The sequence below is a fragment of the Heteronotia binoei genome, chromosome 5 (assembly GCF_032191835.1).
Source record: "Heteronotia binoei isolate CCM8104 ecotype False Entrance Well chromosome 5, APGP_CSIRO_Hbin_v1, whole genome shotgun sequence".
In the NCBI taxonomy this organism is placed as follows: Eukaryota; Metazoa; Chordata; class Lepidosauria; order Squamata; family Gekkonidae; genus Heteronotia; species Heteronotia binoei.
The window spans coordinates 42,563,415-42,582,194 of NC_083227.1; the positions used below are offsets into that span (position 1 = coordinate 42,563,415).

The 18,780-nt window shown below is 46.4% G+C and overlaps 1 protein-coding gene across 1 annotated transcript in view; it reads left to right on the top strand.

Moving 5' to 3' along the window:
• The first annotated feature begins 10,191 nt into the window (after positions 1-10,191).
• Positions 10,192-18,780, top strand: part of SETD5 (SET domain containing 5) — a 63,014-nt gene continuing 54,425 nt past the window's right edge. Inside the window, exon 1 of the mRNA XM_060239328.1 lies at positions 10,192-10,399. The gene's annotated coding sequence lies outside the window, so the exon portion shown is untranslated. The remainder of the gene's footprint in view (positions 10,400-18,780) is intronic.

Consider the following 18,780-nt stretch of genomic DNA (forward strand, 5'->3'; position numbering starts at 1 on the left):
CCTGCTGTTGTATAATTGTGTTCAGTCTCTTCAAATAATCCTTTAAATCAGTGGTGTCGAACTCATTTGTTATGGGGGCCGGATCTGACATAAATGAGACCTTGTTGGGCCAGGGCGTATGTGTACTTCTTTAAGATTAGGTAACAGAAATATAAGCTTTATAAAGGACACAAGCACAAAGGTTTTTTTAAAAAAACCCCTTAAAATAAAACATGCATAAAACATTACCACTCGTTGGTCTTAAAGATGCTTTCTTTGTATCTCTCCCATGGGATCCAGAGAATTGGGCAAAAGAAGGTCTGGCTCTTTCCTCCCTTCCCCAGGGTGCTAGGAGGGGGAGGATCCTCAGCCAATAGAAGAGAGGCTTGCCTCAGTAGCTCTGATGTGCAATTGAGAGAGCCTGGCAAAGCAAGCTCTTCCTTCCCCCTTCCTCCCCAAGGGAGGAGACTCAGCTAATGGAGAAAAAGAGGCTTTGCTCTGTAGCTCCTGTGCGATTGAGCAAGCTTTGCAAAGCAAGCTGTTATGCAGAAGGAAACGAGAGAGGGTGAAGGAAGCAGATGAGAGCCAGTTGTTTGGGGGCCTGATAGGAGCTCTCCGGGGGCCTGATTTGGCCCTTGGGCTGCATGTTTGACACCCCTGCTTTAAATGATATAATGCAGGGGTGGCCAACAGTAGCTCTCCAGATGTTTTTTTGCCTACAACTCCCATCAGCCTCAGCCATTGACTATGCTGGTTGGGGCTGATGGGAGTTGTAGGCTAAAAACATCTGAAGAGCTACCATTGGCCACCCCTGATGGGTCCTAGTGAAAAGGTGTTACACTGCTGTGGTGTGGATCTCGGTGTGTGGAATGGCAGGTTAGCTATGATCTTGCCCTTTTTATTAGAGGGTTCAAATGTGGAAGGGGAGAGGTGGGAGGAAAGGGAGGACAGTTGTTTAGGATCACACATTTGCTAATAGGTGCCTGAGCCACTTATGTAACCACAGTGTTGAAAAATAAGCAGGAATCATGTGGTACATTAAAGACAATAAAATTTTATTCCAGCATGAGCTTTAGTAGACTACAGATCACTTCTTTACAAGGACTGAAGTGGACTCTAGTGAGGTGGTTCTCAGCTGGCTGTATGTAGTACCAATAGTATAGGTGGGATGCAGGGTGTTTATAGCACAGGCCCATAGCCGTAAAATTTTGGGTGGAGGGGCCAGGGAGCTAAAAAATTTGGTGGAGGGGCAGCTTGGCTGCTTCCCTCTAGCAGCCAGCCTACCCGGCCCCAGCTCTCTTTCTCGCAGTTGCTCTCTCACTCTCTAGTACGCTCTCTCTCGTTTTCACTCTCCCCCTCGCTGTCGCTCTTATGCTCTCTTGCACTGTCACTCTCTCGCTCTCCCTTGTGCTGTTGCTTTCTTGCTCTCACTGTCGCTCTCACGCTCTTTCTCGCTCACACTGTCTCTCTCTCTCTTACTGTTTCTCAGTCATCACTCTCTCTCTCCCCCTCACTGTTGCTCTCTTGTGCTCACTCTCTCTCCCTCCCTTTTCCTTGGGTCCTGCTGGCTGAATTAGAACATATTGGAGGCCCTTCAATGAGGGGCCATACAGACAGAAGGGGGGGGGTTAAATAGTGACCTGGCCCCCCAGGCCCCACTGTAGCTAAGGGCCTGTATAGCATTCACTTTGGGATAGTCACCAAGAATTTGCTCTTCAGTCTCCATGTCCACTTGTGTGGACAACCTTCCGCTGTCACTACCTGCCACAGATTATCCAGCTGTGACCTTCAGGTAAGCTAGCAATCTTGGACCCTCAGTATTTTCCCTAATCCTGCACTTTCCCTAACCCCAGTAAATGTCTTGGATGGGCCTCTTCTGACAGGGATTGTCCACTCTGCTTCTGTAATGTTTATGTCTTTCAAGTCCCATAAATGATAATTATATGGTGACGCAATGCCTGTAAACAGATAAATGTTCATGGGAAAAGTGTGCTTTTTATTTCTATCAAGGTAGGACAGAGATAGTCGCCAACTCCAGGTTGGGAAGTTCCTGGTTGGGGTAGAGCCTGGGGAGGGATCTCTGTGAGGTAAATGCTGTAGAGTCTTCCTGCCAAAGCAACCATTCCCTGATCTCTACAGTCTGCAGATCAGTTGTAATTCTGGGAGATCTCCGGGCCCCACCTGGTGGTTGGCAACCCTAATAGGTTGGGGTTTTCAATTGGAGCCTGGAGATCTCCTGGAATTAAAACTGATCTCCAGGTAACAGGAGAGGTCCCTCCCCTCCCCAAAACCCACTCCCTCCAAGCTGCACCTCTCTCCTAATCTCCAGGAATTTTCCAACCTGGAGCTGGCAACCCTAGATAGAGATATGAAGGCCTGGAATAAATGCTGAAGAAACAAGAGAGGGGGAGGGATTCCTGGGAAGTTTCCATCCCTATGGTGGGGCCCAGCCTCTGACAAAATGTCTGGTGGGGTGTAGGTTACTACCTAGTTCACAAAAATTTACACAGGATTTAAATGTTATTGCTGTTTTGCTGAATTAGACTAACATGGCTTCCCCTCTGGAATCACAATATGGAACACCTGGACTGTGAATGTGAAGGGAGGGGAACTGAGTTGGCTGTGACAAAATATGGCAATTCTTTGCACCCACCTATCTCCTTGGGATAGGTTACTGTTTGTTGCAAATAACAAATTAGAACTGAGAGTGCCCCAGAGTGCCTGGCAGAGGCTGGGCTCGGACCTGTGTCTCCTAGTCTGATGTGTGTTTCTTCTGTCAGCTGGACCGGAAGCCATTGAACTTTCCATGAGCAGGACTCTCCTTTCAGTGAACCTTCAAAAACCTGGCTGCTTTTAATTTTCCTCTTGCACAGAGTTTGCATACATTACTTTTCTCTGTCTTGCTTGCACTGGGTGCTGTGGCAAATAGAGCCCATGGCAGCCATTTTAGATGTTGCCTGCTGCCACAAACTAACATGGTTTTAAAGGTGTGGACTTTTGTCTAGCTTATATGGTTAAGATTGCAGGCTGCAACAGTGTGGATCTGTACATTTAAAGCAGCAGCTGGTTGGACCTCACATAGGCCATGAATTGGGCCTTACACATCCCAGAAGACCACTGATGTCACCTTGCCTGTGGGGTTTGTTTCTGAACCAGAAGAAAAGAGCAAGGGAAGGAGAATTGCTTACATTGGCTCTGCCTTTTTTCTGAAGTTGGCACCTGTACCTTTTGTAGCTCCCTAGACAGTTTAGCAAGAAGTATTTTCCCAAAATAAGAGTTTTACTGCCTGCTTTATTCCCCCTTGGCTACATCTGCTAGAAAATGGCATCCATAGATTGGCTTGAATCCTCTGGAAATTTCTGCAGACAAAAGGAGTATCTGTCAGCAGTGTGTGATTCTCAGTGATAGAGCCTCCGCTTTGCATTTAAAAGGTCCTATGTTCAATCTCCAGCATCTCCAGTTTAAAAAGACCAGGCACTAGGGGATGTGAAAGACACTCAACCTGAGACCCTGAAGAGCTGCTTGCTAGACTAGACTTCCATCGACCAGCACATGACGCTACCTTATACTGAATCAGACTTTTGGTCCATCAAAGTCATTATTGTCTACTCAGACGAACAGTGGTTCTCCAGGGTCCCAAGCAGGGGTCTTTCACATCATTTATCACCCAGTCCTTGTTATTGGAGATGCCAGGGATTGAACCTGGGACCTTCTGCATGCCAAGCAGATGCCCTACAGCCCCAATGGTCTGATTCAGTATGATGCAGCTTCTCGTGTGCACCCCTTCATGCATAGTAGAAACTCGTTGAATGTGATCCCTCCTCTGGGAAGGCAGCCAGATGTCTTTGAATGTTAATTCTAGAACAATACTGTTTCTGTGCACTTTTCCCAGCTTTGCCTGTCAGGTAAGCTTCCACAGGTGAGCCTGTTACCAAAAAAAGGGCACTAAATCTTCAGCAGAACAATATTCAAGCTGCAGATAAGGAGCTCTCTGTATTGGAGCTGAGCTCCCTCCTTTGAACTGTGGCAAAGGACTGTAATTTGGTCGAGCAGCTTGGCCTAGTTTAACAGGTCATAAGGAGCGCCCTGGGGTGGGGCGGGGAGGAAATCTCCCTTTTTGCCACCCAATAAGGGCATTTGTTTGCTTGTCTTTCTGGAACCCCACCATTTAGATTTAGCATTTTGCCACACAATGACACGAATTACTGGCACAAGCCTGTATTGCCAACGGACTAAGAAGACAAAAAGCTGCATCTAGGTTAAGAGCTTCTTGGAATAAAGACAACCGTGATGTTTATAGCTGACTCATAAACCCCCTGATGGTTTGGAGTGACTTGTAATGCGGGGTCCTGGGGTGGGCAAGCAATTTACTAAGTTTATGTACCAGCAAAGCAAAGAAACGGCTTTGGTCTTTAGAACTGGCAAATGTAGCAGTCCTCCACAGGGGCTGCCTCTCTCCACAATGCTTTATAATACAAAAAAGCATTAAGAGTTTTTGACAGTGAAAGCTTGGTCGGGAGTGGGTTGTGCCAGCAAGCTAGAGGAATGTGGTTATGGCTTCTTTTTTTGCTTCATTTGTATCCCACCTTCCCCCTGTCCCGCAGTGGGGCTCCAAAGCAGCTTACATCACTTTCCTCTCCTCCATCTTATCCTCCCGACAGCCCTATGAGGTTAAGTCAGGCTGAGCGTGTGCATGTGACCGACCGAAGGTCACCCAGCAAACTTCCATGGCAAAGCAGGGATTCAAACCTGGGTCTCCCCCACTCTAATCACTACACCACATGGGTCAAGGTGCTATGCTAAGGCTGAGGATCAGTTTAGTGTGGTATCTCAAATGGGCTACATATTCTTGGTATAACGGGTTAAGCCCTGGTTAGATTGATCCCATACAAGTTCATTTTGGAGGATATTCACTGGGCTTATGCTGTTTACCCAGGGAGCTGCCATGGCTTAGCGTTAACATCTGCACTGTATACAGGACCCAGGTTTCATCCCCAACAAACCCGTTAAAAATAGGTGATACAGATTACCTGAGACTCTGGAGAGCTGCTGCTAGTCAGAGGCCCTACGGATCTTGATGGACCACTGGTCTGATTCACTATGAGACTGCTTTACAGAGCCAGTTTGGTGTAGTGGTTAAGTGTGCGGACTCTTATCTGGGAGAACAGGGTTTGATTCCCCACTCCTCCATTTGAACCTGCTGCAATGGCTTGGGGTCAGCCATAGCTCCTGCAGGAGTTGTCCTTGAAAGGGCAGCTTCTGGGAAAGCTCTCAGCCCACCGACCTCACAGGGTGTCTGTTGTCAGGGAGAAAGATAAAGGACATTGTGAACCACTCAGACTCAGATGCCGAGTGGAGGGTGGGATATAAATCCAATATCATCATCAGAGGGTTTCTCGCTGCAGAATTTGAGAAGCCATGCTCAATCCTGCTGCAGTTGAATCACTATTAAACATGAAAGGTAAATGCTCGTGGGAGTTTTAGGTTGGGAAAGGAGAAAGCAGGAAAGTAATTAGAGGCAAAAAAAAAAAAAGACAGCATTTAAAAATGGGTTTGGCTTCAAAATGAGAGCCATGGAAATCCTGTATCATTGAAATGTGCTCAGGCTTTCAAAGGTTAGTGTGCGTTCTAGAAATGTTTCTCTTTAAAATATTAAACTTCCTTGGCTTTAGTCAGTCATGGGGCAAGAAAGCCATAGGTATAGCTTAGGATTGCCAACCTCCAGGTGGAGGCTGGAGATCTCCCAAAATTGCAACTGATCTCCGGAGTACATAAATCAGTTTTTAAATTTAAAACATTTATTCCACTTCTGGAGAAAACAGCTGCTTTGGAAGGTAGACTGTATGGCATTAAACCCTACTCAGGCCCCTTCCCTCCCTCCCTAAACCCTGCTCTCCCAGGCTCCACTCTCAAATCTCCAGATATTTCTGAACCTAGAATTGGGAACCCTGCACAGCTACATGACCACATGCCTTAAGTCTGGAAAACAGAAGCACAAACAGGCATAGGGATTCCACCAAAAGCCAGGGGGCTCACTCCCCAAAGCACATCAGGATGCTAGCGCGATCCATCTTGTGCGGGCAGGGTCATGCCGCATGACTTCTGTTCCCAGCAGGAATGGAAAGCAGCCGGTTCAAACCTCACCTGTACTGGAACAGGTTAAAACGAGAAAAGCAATCCAGTTTTTAAGATCTCAGCTTGGCAACTGTGTGGGGGCGTCTGCCAACTGTCTCTGACACGATCAGGTTAAGGTGGCCTCGAACGCCGTTGCTGAGTAAAACGGTAAACAGACTTGGACTAAAAAGGGGTGTGTGGGGATGCTTTTATTTTTACACAGATGAAGCGCTGCATCCAGGTTGCTTTGGGAATTTGTTCTTTTAAAAAAACCAAAAAACAACCATCCCTCTGTCAATGTGTTGATGGCATTTCTGCCACCAGATGGCTCTGTCATCCCCCTTTGGCACAGACAGAGAAACAGCTGTGCCAGTTTCCTGTTCTCCACATCCTGGCGGAGGAGTGAGGCTGGACTGATGCATTGTGGGCCTGATACGACAGGAACAGGGCTGTGTTGGCCTGCTCTTTCCTATCAAAGAAAAGGCTGTGCGGGTGGAGGAGAGAGAATAAGGCAGTGGAATGTCAGGTTTCTGGAATGCTTATAACCAGTATTTGAGAGCTATGCCTTTCAGTTTGTACAGAGAACACCACCAGCCATAAAGGAGTTCCTGTTTTTGAGGAAACTCAAGATGGCATTAATATTTTTAAGAAGGCTTGCAGTGTCTCATGTCTAATTAGGCTTCTGTGCCTTTAACAGCAGTGTGGCAAGCAGAAATGTAGCAGGCAAAGCTGGTTTTTTCTTCTTTCCAACATGCAGCTATAGGGCTAAGGGGGAAAAAAATCAGCTGCTGGATTTCTGCTAGTCAAATGGGAAAAAAGCAAACCATGGTGTTAGGAGGAAACCTCACACAGAAGATTACTTATGTTTCATTACTTCATATTCTTGCAGATTTATTGGCATTTCTTGCAGTTTCTCTCCTGCTTCATTCCCCCAAGCTTTAAAACTTGTCCTTTAAAAAAAAAAGTTTAAATGTCCAAAGAATGGATTTTTTAAAGAAAAAAAATCTCCCCAATTTTTTTTTAATATTTACTTAAATTATTTCTAGTCCACCTTTCTTATTTGGTGGATTATGCAGTCTGTCAATGCAATTAACAAATGGGGCATTCCACAAACAGTGCAATAGGATTAGGGTTGTAGCTCTAAACAGAAGTCTAAAAACAGAACTGAAACAAAGCATATTAACATGACAACTTAAATGATGCAAAAGCCCATAGTAGGATCCTAGCTTCAACAAGCTATAAACTGCATCGCCTAATCATTTATCCAAGTAACTTTGTGAATCATTTAGTGCAGTGCAACTATTGCCTGCACAGAAAAGACTTCTTGAATAATTCAGTTTCGCATCGGTTGCGGAAAGCCAGGAGACTTGCGGACCTTCCCGACCTCTTAAGGTGAGGGTCGCCACAGAGAAGGCAGGTATTGATTTTGCCCATTTGCAGACTAGGCCATGCTCAGGTGAGTGAAGCTGACCCAGTAGAGCAGAGGGGGAGAGACAGTCTCACAGATATGTGGGTCTGAGGCCATGAAAGGCTTTGTACCGGATAGCTAACAATACCTTAGATTGAAACTGGTAGCTGATGGGTAGTTAGTGAAGCACTTGCAGGATGCAAGTAATATGCATGCTCCATCTAGCTCCTGAGAACAGCCGAGTGGCCCATAAGAACCTCAAGAGAAGCCATGTTGGATCAGGCCAAAGGCCCGTGCAGTCCAACACTCTGTGTCACACAGTGGCCAAAAAACCCAAGTGCCATCAGGAGGTCCACCAGCGGGGCCAGGATTGGTGGTGTCTCAAAGATGAACTCCTTTGTTATGGAACTGAGTATCTGGGAAGTACTAAGCATGCAATCCTAAACAGATCTACTCTGAAATGGAATTCTGCTACAGTCCATTCAATGGGGCTTACTCCAAGGAAAGTGCTCTCAGGATTGCATCGTTAAGTCTACTAAAGTGTCTGGTTTAACCTAAAATCAAAATTCCACTCCAAGCACACTTGGGCTTGACAGCTTGCTTTCAAGTAAACATACATAGGGTGAAGTCCAAAAATGTACCTGACCAAGACAATTGTGTACTCCCTACAGTTCACTCAAAGTAGTCCCCCCCTTCCCAGCTGGTGCCACTTCCTCATGGTTTGGAGGCATAATGGTGCTCTTCGTTATGGGAAGTTTGGCCAACAACAAAAAATGGTTGCTATGACCTGACTTGCTAATCAACAATGTGCTCCGTCTGCGGTTAAGGTCAGACTCTTCTCTTCCTCGCCCTTACAAATTTAAGACCGCCGTCCTATGCAAAACATAGCGCTCTTAAGCATCACTTGAAGCACCCCAAACTAATCCCGCACAGCAGCGAGCTTCACAGCACCCTGCATTGCAGTAGGAACGAACTGGTCTGGGTTTTTTTTTCCACTAGAAAAGGGCCAGTTTAAGCTAAGCTAGCGAGGAAGCCGCAGAAACAAGAGGTCCTTCAACTCTCTCGGTACAGGAAAATATTAAAATTAAAAACTGCAGTTCATGGCTGCAGTCCTAAGCATGCAGGTACTTCCAAACAATGAATAGACCTATGAGACGTGTGATCGCAGCCCCTCCCCCCTCAAGATCTGGCCGCCACAGAAGGGTCGAAAGCGGCCAAGCAGGCTGGCTGCTCAGCAGTAATCTGACCAACACAAGACGCAAAATCTCCCAGCTAGGGAGGGGATCAAGGCACCTTGGAGGCAAGCCAACGTCCACCTTCATCGGGGTGGCGACGGCGTTGTTTCCGGCCGTTTTCTTAAGGAGGGGTGGGTTTGGGATTTCCCCTCCCCCAATTTCGATGCCCGGAGGCTGCTGCTAACCCTCGGGTTCAGCGGCTGCATCTCCCCCCGAGACGAAACCAGCGGGATTTTGCCAATCGTTTGGAAGGGGCATTGCACCAAAGCGCCGCGCCTCCGCTGCTCCTTTCGCTTCCGCGACGTCCCACTCCCACTTGGATTTATGCCCTTTCCAGGAAACTTATTTCTTTAAGGCACAGGTCAGGGGCAGAAGGAAAAAAAAAGTGTGCGTGAGCAAAATGGGCGCCCCGGCCAGCTTGCGCCAGGGGAGGGAAAGCAGAAACCAGAGCCGCAGTCCCGTGCAGACTCTCGCATAGGGGAGCCAGTCCCAAAGAGCGTAAACAAGGGACACGAGAGGAATGCTGGGGGGAAGGGGACGGAGGAGGAAGGTGACTCCGCGGCTGGGGGAGCAGCAGCAACGGGTGATCCGCAGCACGCAGCAAAGAGCTGGGAGTGGCAGCCGAGAAAGCCCCGCGGGATCGCCGCAAGATGCTTGAGGGGCCAGAATAGGGGTTATTGGCAAAAGGCAGTCTAGGATCCTGCAGTAACGCGAGCTGTAACCTGCCCCGGGTAACCAGAGCGCTTTCAGCATAACTCCCACCCCCTTTCCTGGCGCGAATCTCCCCTGCAGTCTCACCCTTCCTCCTCCCCTCCCTCACTCCAGACGAGCCACCCAAGTGAGGGCATGCGCCTTGCGCATTCTGAGCCCCCTCTGAGGCCAACGCCTCAATGCGCATGCACGGAGGACTTTCCAGAACCACCAGTGAACCCAGGCCCTTCCCCCTCCGCTTTTTTTTTCTCGATGCCACGTGTCCCTAAGAAGCACTTCACCCCACGTGGGACTAGCCACGACGAGCCAATCAGACGATTGCCTCGCCCTTGAGCACGTAGAACAGCAGACCCACGTGCTCACAGGCACGAACAGCGCTCGACTTCTCCTTTCCCCACCTCCATACCGTCCTCGCGCCTCCCCGCTTCGGTTCTACAGGGTCTGGGCTGCGGCGCTTACTCTTATAGCACAGATATCAATGACGTTCCTAAAATGGCATCTCTAATAACCAATAATCTAGTGGCACATGCGGGAGGGGCGGGAGCTGAGGCAGTCAGATTACAGGCGACGGGGTGAGACCAGCCGCCCCTTCAGCTGAATAGCAGCAAGGATCACCAATGGGAGAGTGGGAAGGAGACCAGGACGGTGCGGTTTATAGAACGGAGGGGGCTAGAGAGCGTGCAGGGAGGCTAGCCAATGAGAGAACCCTGTGGGCGTGGTTGGGGCGCCCCTGGCGCCAGCGCTGGGAATCCCCGTGTGCTCAGTGCCGTTTCCGCCCGGCCTGCTGAGGAGGAGTTGTCGGCTGTTCGTTATTACTGCGGAGGGGGAGGGGCCGAGGCTGCTTCTGGTCGCTGCTCTGTGGAGCTCAGCTCTTGGTCCCGCCTGCCACCTAGGAAACACCGTGGCGCCGAGCAGGGCCTAGTGCCGGGGGCCCGGACAACGGGCCGGACAGGTTAGCCAAGGCGAATAAGGGAGGGGGCGAGTGTATGGATGTGGAGTCTGGGGTGGGGGCGGGGGGTGGAGGAGCAGAATTGGAGAGGGGCGCCTGTGGAGGGGGAGGGGCGGGAAACTTGTGTATGTTGGGAGGGTAGAGGAGAGGGGGCTCTGGGACTCTCTTTTTCCCAGGGTCTTATCACCTTCCCATAAGCTTCTTCCTCCTCCTCCTCTTCAGCAGTCTCAGCCCCGGGATACCCTTCTGGTATCCCTTATATTGGGGTCCTGTCCAGGAGATCCGTGGGGAGAGGGTTGGAGAGAGGCAGGCAGCTTTTCCAAGGGAGATGCAGACTTTCTCACATTTGGCGAGGTGGAGAAAGGAGAAGTCGGGCTCTCTTATCTAGAGTCTACCTTCCAGTCCTCTCCCCAGCCGCGAAGGGGTCTGGAGGCTGAGGGGTGTGAGTGTGAGGTGGGGGTGGGGAATCCCCATCGGGTTTTGCACGCAGGCGAGCTTGGGAAAGAAGGCAGGGGAGAGGGGAGGAGAAGGAAGGGAATTGAGGGGGGGGGGAAATGTTGCAGGGCCGCTGGCTGTGTCGTTCCCACCCATCCCCCACTCTGCCTCCTTGTAAGGTTAAGAGCTGTGGTGGCGGAGGGGTGGGGAGGGAAGCTTGCCCCGTGCCAGGCGCTGGAGCAGAGCGGGGGCGTCGCGGCGATCCTGTTTGGATGTTTCTTGTTTGGGGGATGGAGTGGCCAAAGGTGGTGGGAGGGCAGCGTGGGTTGGGAACGGAGAAGGGGAAAAGCGTGTGTGCGGTGTGTGTGTTTGGCGGGGGGGGGGGGGGGGGGGTTGAACGAACCTAATTAATGCATTGTGTTTGGCTTCCTGGACTGGAGTCTCTGTCTGTGTGTGGTGTGAAAGAGGAGAAATAGGCAGGCGAGCCTTTTGTGGAAGACCTGCAAAAATGCGGGAAAATCCCTTTCTTGGACGATGGCTTCCACTTAAAAGCAGCTGTTTGCCAGGAAAGTGTGTGTGTGTGTATTCAGGCTCCTGTGTGAGTTTACCACTGCCTCCCCTCTCCTTCCACCCCTCCTCCTTCGTGTGCTGAAGCAGCTTCCCCTGAGCTGCTCCTTTCCGCCCCCCCTTCCCTTTCCTCTACTGTCTGCTTCTGACTTGCTGGCTCCTCCAGGCAATGGGGGAGGAGGTGTTTGACCTGCATTTTCTGCTTTCTCATGGTGCTTGTGTGGCGATGGTGGTGCACTTTATAATTCTTTATTTTACACTGCTGTTAGAAGATTCAGCATGGATTTTTTTCCCTCCCAGGTTTTTTTTTGGTCTGTTGCTTATATGTTTTTCTCAAAAGTGTGTTTTAAATTTTTTTCCTACCTTGATCCCAGCATCTTAACTGGTAATACAGTACTTAGTAAACCTAACAGTCCTGTGGCAAGGTCGTCATAGCCCCTGTCTCCAGTAGCTTGTCCTTGAGGTACCAGTGGCCTACTGGTTGAAACATCTCTCTTGTTTTGTGAGACAAATCCTTTTTAGAATTTGGGGAACGAGCTTCAGGTTTGTGGGGGCACAAAATGCCAGGAGCTCTTGAGAAGGGTACAAATGTAAGAGGTGCTGGTCTGTACAACTAACTAGAGGGATCTCCTGTGCTCCAAGGAGGACACCCCTCAGGTTGAGGGAGATCTTAGTAGAAAAGAACAAAATATTTCACTTCTACAGAGGCTGATGTTACTTTAAGGAGATAATGGCCCTTGCAGTGTGGCCTCCTGCAGTTTTTCTCTCTGGTCCATTATGTAATTGGAGTATTTAAGGTTCACTCAGGCAGAGGCTGTGGGCAGCAGAATGAATTGATTTTGTCTTGGCGTGGGAGGGGGCCGTGGCCTCAAAACCCACAGTTTTTGGCAGCAAAAATATATCCCAGTTCACAAAATATTTTCCAAATGAGCTTTCCATGAAGATTTGGGGTGTGTTACAGCCTAGACAAAGATGGATTACTTCCTTAATAGCAAGTGAGCAGGACTTTCCTTTTTCACCTGTGAAGGTGACATCGGCATTCTTTCCCCCCTACAGCTGGCCCAGGAAGTCTGTTTCCCTGTTAGCCTTGTGTCTTGTAGCACAGAGGTGACTGAGGGTGTAGCTTTGCCTTGGATCCTGTGGGTGAGCATTCAAGGTGGCACAAGCAGCTAATGTTGGCTCTGGAGCTCTGGTTGCTACGTGAGAAGCTTCAGTAGTGTTGGCTGCCGTCTCCAGGGACGGACAGCAATGCAACCTCCATTAGTGCTGCACTTAGGAGATGGCTGGTTTGTGCGCTTAGAAGGGACTCTTATGGGGCAGGAAAGCTTGAACTGTAAAATAGTGAGTTTTGTCCAGCTAACTAAAAGAGGCTGCTTCCCCCCTCCCCCCCCCCCGCAGCCTTTGGATGTGGCCTGAAAATCCAGCAATATCTTGTATAGTTTCCAGCCTTTACCACTCCAAGACTGTGGGAAGTGAACAGATCTTCTTGAAGTGAAAGACATGCAGCTTTGGTCTGCAACTGCAGTCTGTGTCTGAATTCAGCTTTCTCTTCCAGTAAATCAGAGAGCCAGATGCTTTCCTTATTGTTTGTAGGTCTCTTTCCTCCCCTTTCATTGCCTGGGCCCCAGTTGCCTTATTGACAGGAATTTCTGCTTTGTGCAATGGGTGTGTGCCTCAGACATCAGCTTCCTAGTACTGAGTGTATTTTCCATTCAAGGGCTAGAGCAGGGGTGGCCAATGGTAGCTCTCCAAATGTTTTTGCCTACAACCCCCATCAGCCCCAGCCATTGGCCATGCTGGCTGGGGCTGATGGGAGTTGTAGGCAAAAAACATCTGGAGAGCTACCGTTGGCTACCTCTGGGCTAGAGTGCAGTCAGAATATGGTCCATTTTGCCTCTGCAAGAGATAGCTGAACATTTTCTAAGGAATTGCCCCTTCCAGCTAGGTAAGATATGGCATCCATAGTGCTGTTAAGGCAAGGATGCAGCAAATGCTCTCCTTTTATAGATGCAATATAACTCTGTTTTCTTGTTATGCCTATAAATTGTTATTCCCTGCCTTCATTTTATGGGTCTTGTTTACAAATTATTTTGAAAACCTGATAGCCGTCTCAATCAAACCTTGTCCTTGGTATGTGGGGAGAAACAGACAATTTCTAGGGGAGGCGTGAGTTCTTCCTCAGCCCTTGCTTGTGTGCTTTATTGTGCCAAGAAGCAGAAGGCTCATATGCCCCCTCATTGGTACAGCATACAGTCTATGCGGTACCAATGAGGAGAGGGCATAGACAGTTGCCTGACCTCCTATGTGATGGACAGTGTTGGGGATCACAGAACAATTTTTTTACAAGGGCTATAAGGCATGTTCATCAGTTTGTGTGTGCCCCCCTTCCCCTGCCTCATTCTTTAATCTCCCTGTCCTTGGGCTGGGAAGCTGCTGCTAAATTTATGAGTTGGTTGTTTTTGACAGACTCACTATAGTGTAGATTGAAAATCATAGTGACATACACTTTTGAAATCACTGTTTACCTGTAGTATCTTTTCCAGCAACTGTACGGACTGTAACTAGTTTGGGTATATTTCTGTTCTGAGAAAGGTATTTTGTTTAATGCTAGACATTGCTGTACCAAAGATGCTAAATACAGGTGTACCCTAAATACAAACTTGGAGAGTATCTGAAATGAGAAATATTTGTGTTAGGACTGGAAAAAATAATTCAGGCTCCTGAGAGCTAAAAACTGGGGCTTTCCTCATCTGATAATCACATAATGCAGGAAACAGTGATAGTGTGTACGGCTTGATTTACCAGGGTATTGGTTGACTCTAACAAAATGAATGATTTGGCCAAGATTATTCCTCCCCCTCCCCACCGTATTATAGCTATAGTCTTAAAGGCTGCTAACCCTTGAGCCCATTTCTGGAGTTATATCATTGATGGAATACTTCAGAATAAGCAGCTTGAAGGATTTCTTCTTAACTGGCTGTAAGAGCATAGAGACTCAGCTACCAGATTCATAGCCATTTCTCTGAGCTGGGACCTTTGAGCTTGGCACTACACAGTGCCCAATTTCTTTAATGCTTACTCATATTTTGTTTCTGAATGTCACTGAAATACAACAAATGGCAGTTGTTTTCTATTTTGGGCACAAACAGAAAAGTTGGTGGTGTAAGTTAAAATTTAGTTGTAACATCTGGAGTTGGCTCTTTATTCTAGTCATGAAGTACCAGGTAATCTTCAGTCATTCCTGTAGAGTGGAGCATTGGACATAAAGATTTTGGGTCATCAAGCCCTTTAGGAATCTAGTGCAATCTGTGGCACCTCTCCTACCTTTGACCCAGATTACTGTACCATCTTCCAGGATGGATGCCTTAATATAATCTTGCTCTTCCGTGTTTCTTTTGTCTAAATTAGAATCCAGGTGTCAAAAAGCACATGTGGAAAAGTGAAGATCAGCACAGTACTTTGGAGCAGTGATGAAATTCAGTTTGAGTGGAATGCATGTCTAATGAAAAAAGTTATGGATATGGCCCTTGGGCATCTGCTGAGTTGGAAACTTGGTCCATGAGCCCATTTGAGTTTGACACCCCAACTGTATGCATTTCTCAAACCTATTGACAATATTGTGCTACACTGGAACTGGACATGACAGAGAAATAGGAAGATCATACTGTACTGATAAAATGATATTTTATCATGGAGACCCATGATATGGAGTCCTATGAAGAAAGGTTGAAGGAGCTGGGCATATTTAGCCTGGAGAGGAGACAACTGAGAGGTGATATGATCACCGTCTTCAAGTACTTGAAGGGCTGTCATAGAGCAGGGGTGGCCAGTGGTAGCTCTCTAGATGTTTTTTGCCTACAACTCCCATCAGTCCTAGCCAGCATGGCTGATGGCTGGGGCTGATGGGAGTTGTAGGCAAAAAACTTCTGGAGAGCTACCGTTGGCCACCCCTGTCATAGAGGATGGTGTGGAATTGTTTTCTGTGGCCCCAGAAGGTAGGACCAGAACCAATGGGTTGAAATGAAATCAAAAACTTTCCAGCTCAACATTAGGAAGAACTTCCTGACCATTAGAGCGGTTCCTCAGTGGAACAGGCTTCCTCAGGAGGTGGTGGGCTCTCCTTCCTTGGATGTTTTTTAACAGAAGCTTGATGGCCATCTGACAGCAATAAAGATCCTGTGAATTTAAGGGGAGGTATTTGCGAGTTTCCTGCATTGTGAAGGGGGTTGGACTAGATGACCCTGGATGTCCCTTTTAACTCTATGATTCTATGATTCAATTCCATGGAAGTACCTGAAATCCTACTGTAATATCCCATGTTATCAGAGTTTCCAGTTGTACCTCATGCTTTGAGTTTGCCTAACTAACTCTTTTGAGATTCAATGTAGTTGAAGACAAAAAAAGCATTCACAATACAGTGAGGATGTTATCGGTTCTTTAGAACTGTAGAAAACTTTTAAATTGTTTTTAGAAGAAAATAGAAGGACAATAGAAAGCCAGCATTGGACAAACCAATTTCATTGGGAAAATGCTATTAACTATCAGGATTCTCTTCTATTTTGAAGACTGCAATTAGTGAGGCTTGTTCCTAAATTCTAATAATGGCTAATAGTAATTAATAAGGAAATGCTTTGAGGTATTTTTCTTCAGATACTGTTGACTTTAGCATCATAGGGTAATAAAAGATCACTGAAAAGAAATGTATGGGGTTTAGGAAATTGAAAAGTTAGTTCTGCCTCACCACCCCAATGCATTCCATTTCTGTTAGAGATAGTTACAGAGCAATTTTCTTTGGTGCCCTGTCAGTGGGACTACTCCAGCATAAGAGGTTCTTGAAATAATTCCTTAGGCAGCAGTTCTGTAATTCACTTATGCTCCTGTCTAGAGATTTATAGTATCTCTTATTGTATATCAGAGTTTAGTGACTTGCTCATGATACCATGTTGCTAAAAATAAAATATGTAATTCAGGTTAATGTGAAGGAAAACCTTGGGATAACAATATATTTAAATGTATATGTTCAAATGTTTCCCATTAAATTATGATGAATGTATACAAAAGGAGTCTTCTGTGTCCTTTTTTCAAATGTGTTTTAATGGGCTTTTTTATTTTAATGAAATCCCAAGCCATATAAGATTTGCGCAGGCATTTTGTGTGCACCTGTGTTAATGGGATTTCCATACTGTTGTTTGCACCAAGTAAACACATGAGGTTCTAAAGTCTGTTTACTTGTTAAATTAAAGATGCAAGTCTTGAATATCTGGAAATTGGAACCAGTAAAATAGGTGTTACTTGCTGGCACTTATTTCTTAAATCCATAGGAGAAAATATCCTCATTAGAAGAAGAAGAGATTGGCTTTATACCCCACCCTTTACTACCTGAAGGAATCTCAGAGTGACTTACAGTCTCCTCCTCACAACCTACCACTCTGAGATAGGTGGGGCTGCTCTTGTGCAGAACAGCTGAGAGAACTTGTGGCTGACCCAAGGTCACTATAGCAATTGCATGTGGAAGAGTGGGGACTTAACCACTCCAACAAACTGGCTTTCTGCTTGTTCATAAGCATCTTATTAGACCAGGCTTTCTCTGCCACCTCCTTGATATCTCTCAGTCTCTATTTTTTAATTTCTGGCAGCTGTCCCAGAAGACTGATAAAACATGGTTATGAGATCTTACTAGATATGATGACAAAGGAAAATTTGGAAATCCTCTTTGAAGAACTTCCTTGTGCCCAAACATATATGTTCTAGGTCCACTATGCCCATCCTCTTAGATGGTTACCTAAATTAGAATAGGTTACTCTCTGAATCTTTTAGTTTGCAGAAATAAGGTGAGAGTACATATTATCATACAGCAAAAGGATTCCTTTCTATCTCCATTGATAATCAACAGCCACTGTTATTCTACTTGGTTCTCTGAAGGGCTAAGTTGCTAAGAGACCATGCTTCTAGAGCATGTTCAGAAACAGCTTGATACTCAATTTTACCAGTTGTCTTCCTTTTGTAAAATACTGCATAAATGTACTGGACTGTTTTGTCCATTCAGGTTGTAGGCCGAGAGGTGAAATTTGGTAAAGATCGCGGTTGTCTGATCTAGTCTTTCCTAATATGAAACCTAAATGTTTTAAAAAATGTTCAAGATCTGAACAGTTCAGTGTCATCTTTCCCAAAGCACTGAAAAATTACTAGCTGAATTCACCTCTAGAGAATTATATGAAAAGGGCACCTCACATTTAAGCCATAGCTGTTGCTTTCTGATATAGACAAGTTTACTCTTGTTAGTCCTTCAGGGCCCATGAACCTCAAGGTGTGTCAGCTGCATACTGTTAGATCTTGTGTATTGTCAGGATTTTTGGCTAAATTGAAGCTAGAAAACTGTTTGCTGCTTGCTGAGATCACACATTAACTTGGAACAGTCTCCTCTGTGGATCAATCCATTAGATGCAGGCTATGGCATTACATTTGGAAACTTGGTTCCTAGTTTATAGAGAAACCATACTGCTCATTTTTAATTTTCTAACTGACTTCATTTGGAGAAATATAGTTTAGATTTTTACTCCATGCCATGTAGGTTCTAGAGTATATAGGACTGACCAGGTGGGTTTGTTACAAAAATGAATTAAAAAAAAAACTTCATCCTATAAGGGTTTTTTTAAATTTTAAAAATTGGATTATAAAACCCATTCCAGCTATAATCAACTTGAATTCTTAAACATTTATTAAAGGAAAGCTATTGCAAATACACACAAACAGTGGTCTGAACAGATCCAGATCTCACTTCAACATCAAGTCCTTCTCAGCAAATCATCCACAGATTACTGTTTCTTTATTTTATATCCCAAGTGGGAATACTGGTCTACTCTATAGGCTTGGAGCATCTGATACATTCCTTTGCTCTCCCTTGAACCCTTCTTTCTTCACATGGCCTTCCATTTATTTGATTTTCACATAGGAGTCACATTACAGAAATTTAAAATGTTGGAGTATACTATAGAGGGGGGGGGGTAACAAGTGAGAGGAAAGTTAGATTTTTATATAATAATATAATGATTAATAAAAAAAAACCCAAAGAAACTTTAAACAATATAAATATCTGTTTTTTCCCTCTCACATTATAGGATAAAGTTTTAGGAGTCTTCCAATAGCCAGAATGTGTCGTCTTTCTTTCTTTAACTCTTGAGGTGTGTTATACTAATTCCAGCCAGTTTGGGTAATGGTTAAGTGTGCGGACTCTTATCTGGGAGAACCGGGTTTGATTCCCCACTCCTCCACTTGCACCTGCTAGCATGGCCTTGGGTCAGCCATAGCTCTGGCAGAGGTTATCCTTGAAAGGGCAGCTGCTGTGAGAGCCCTCTCCAGCCTCACCCACCTCACAGGGTGTC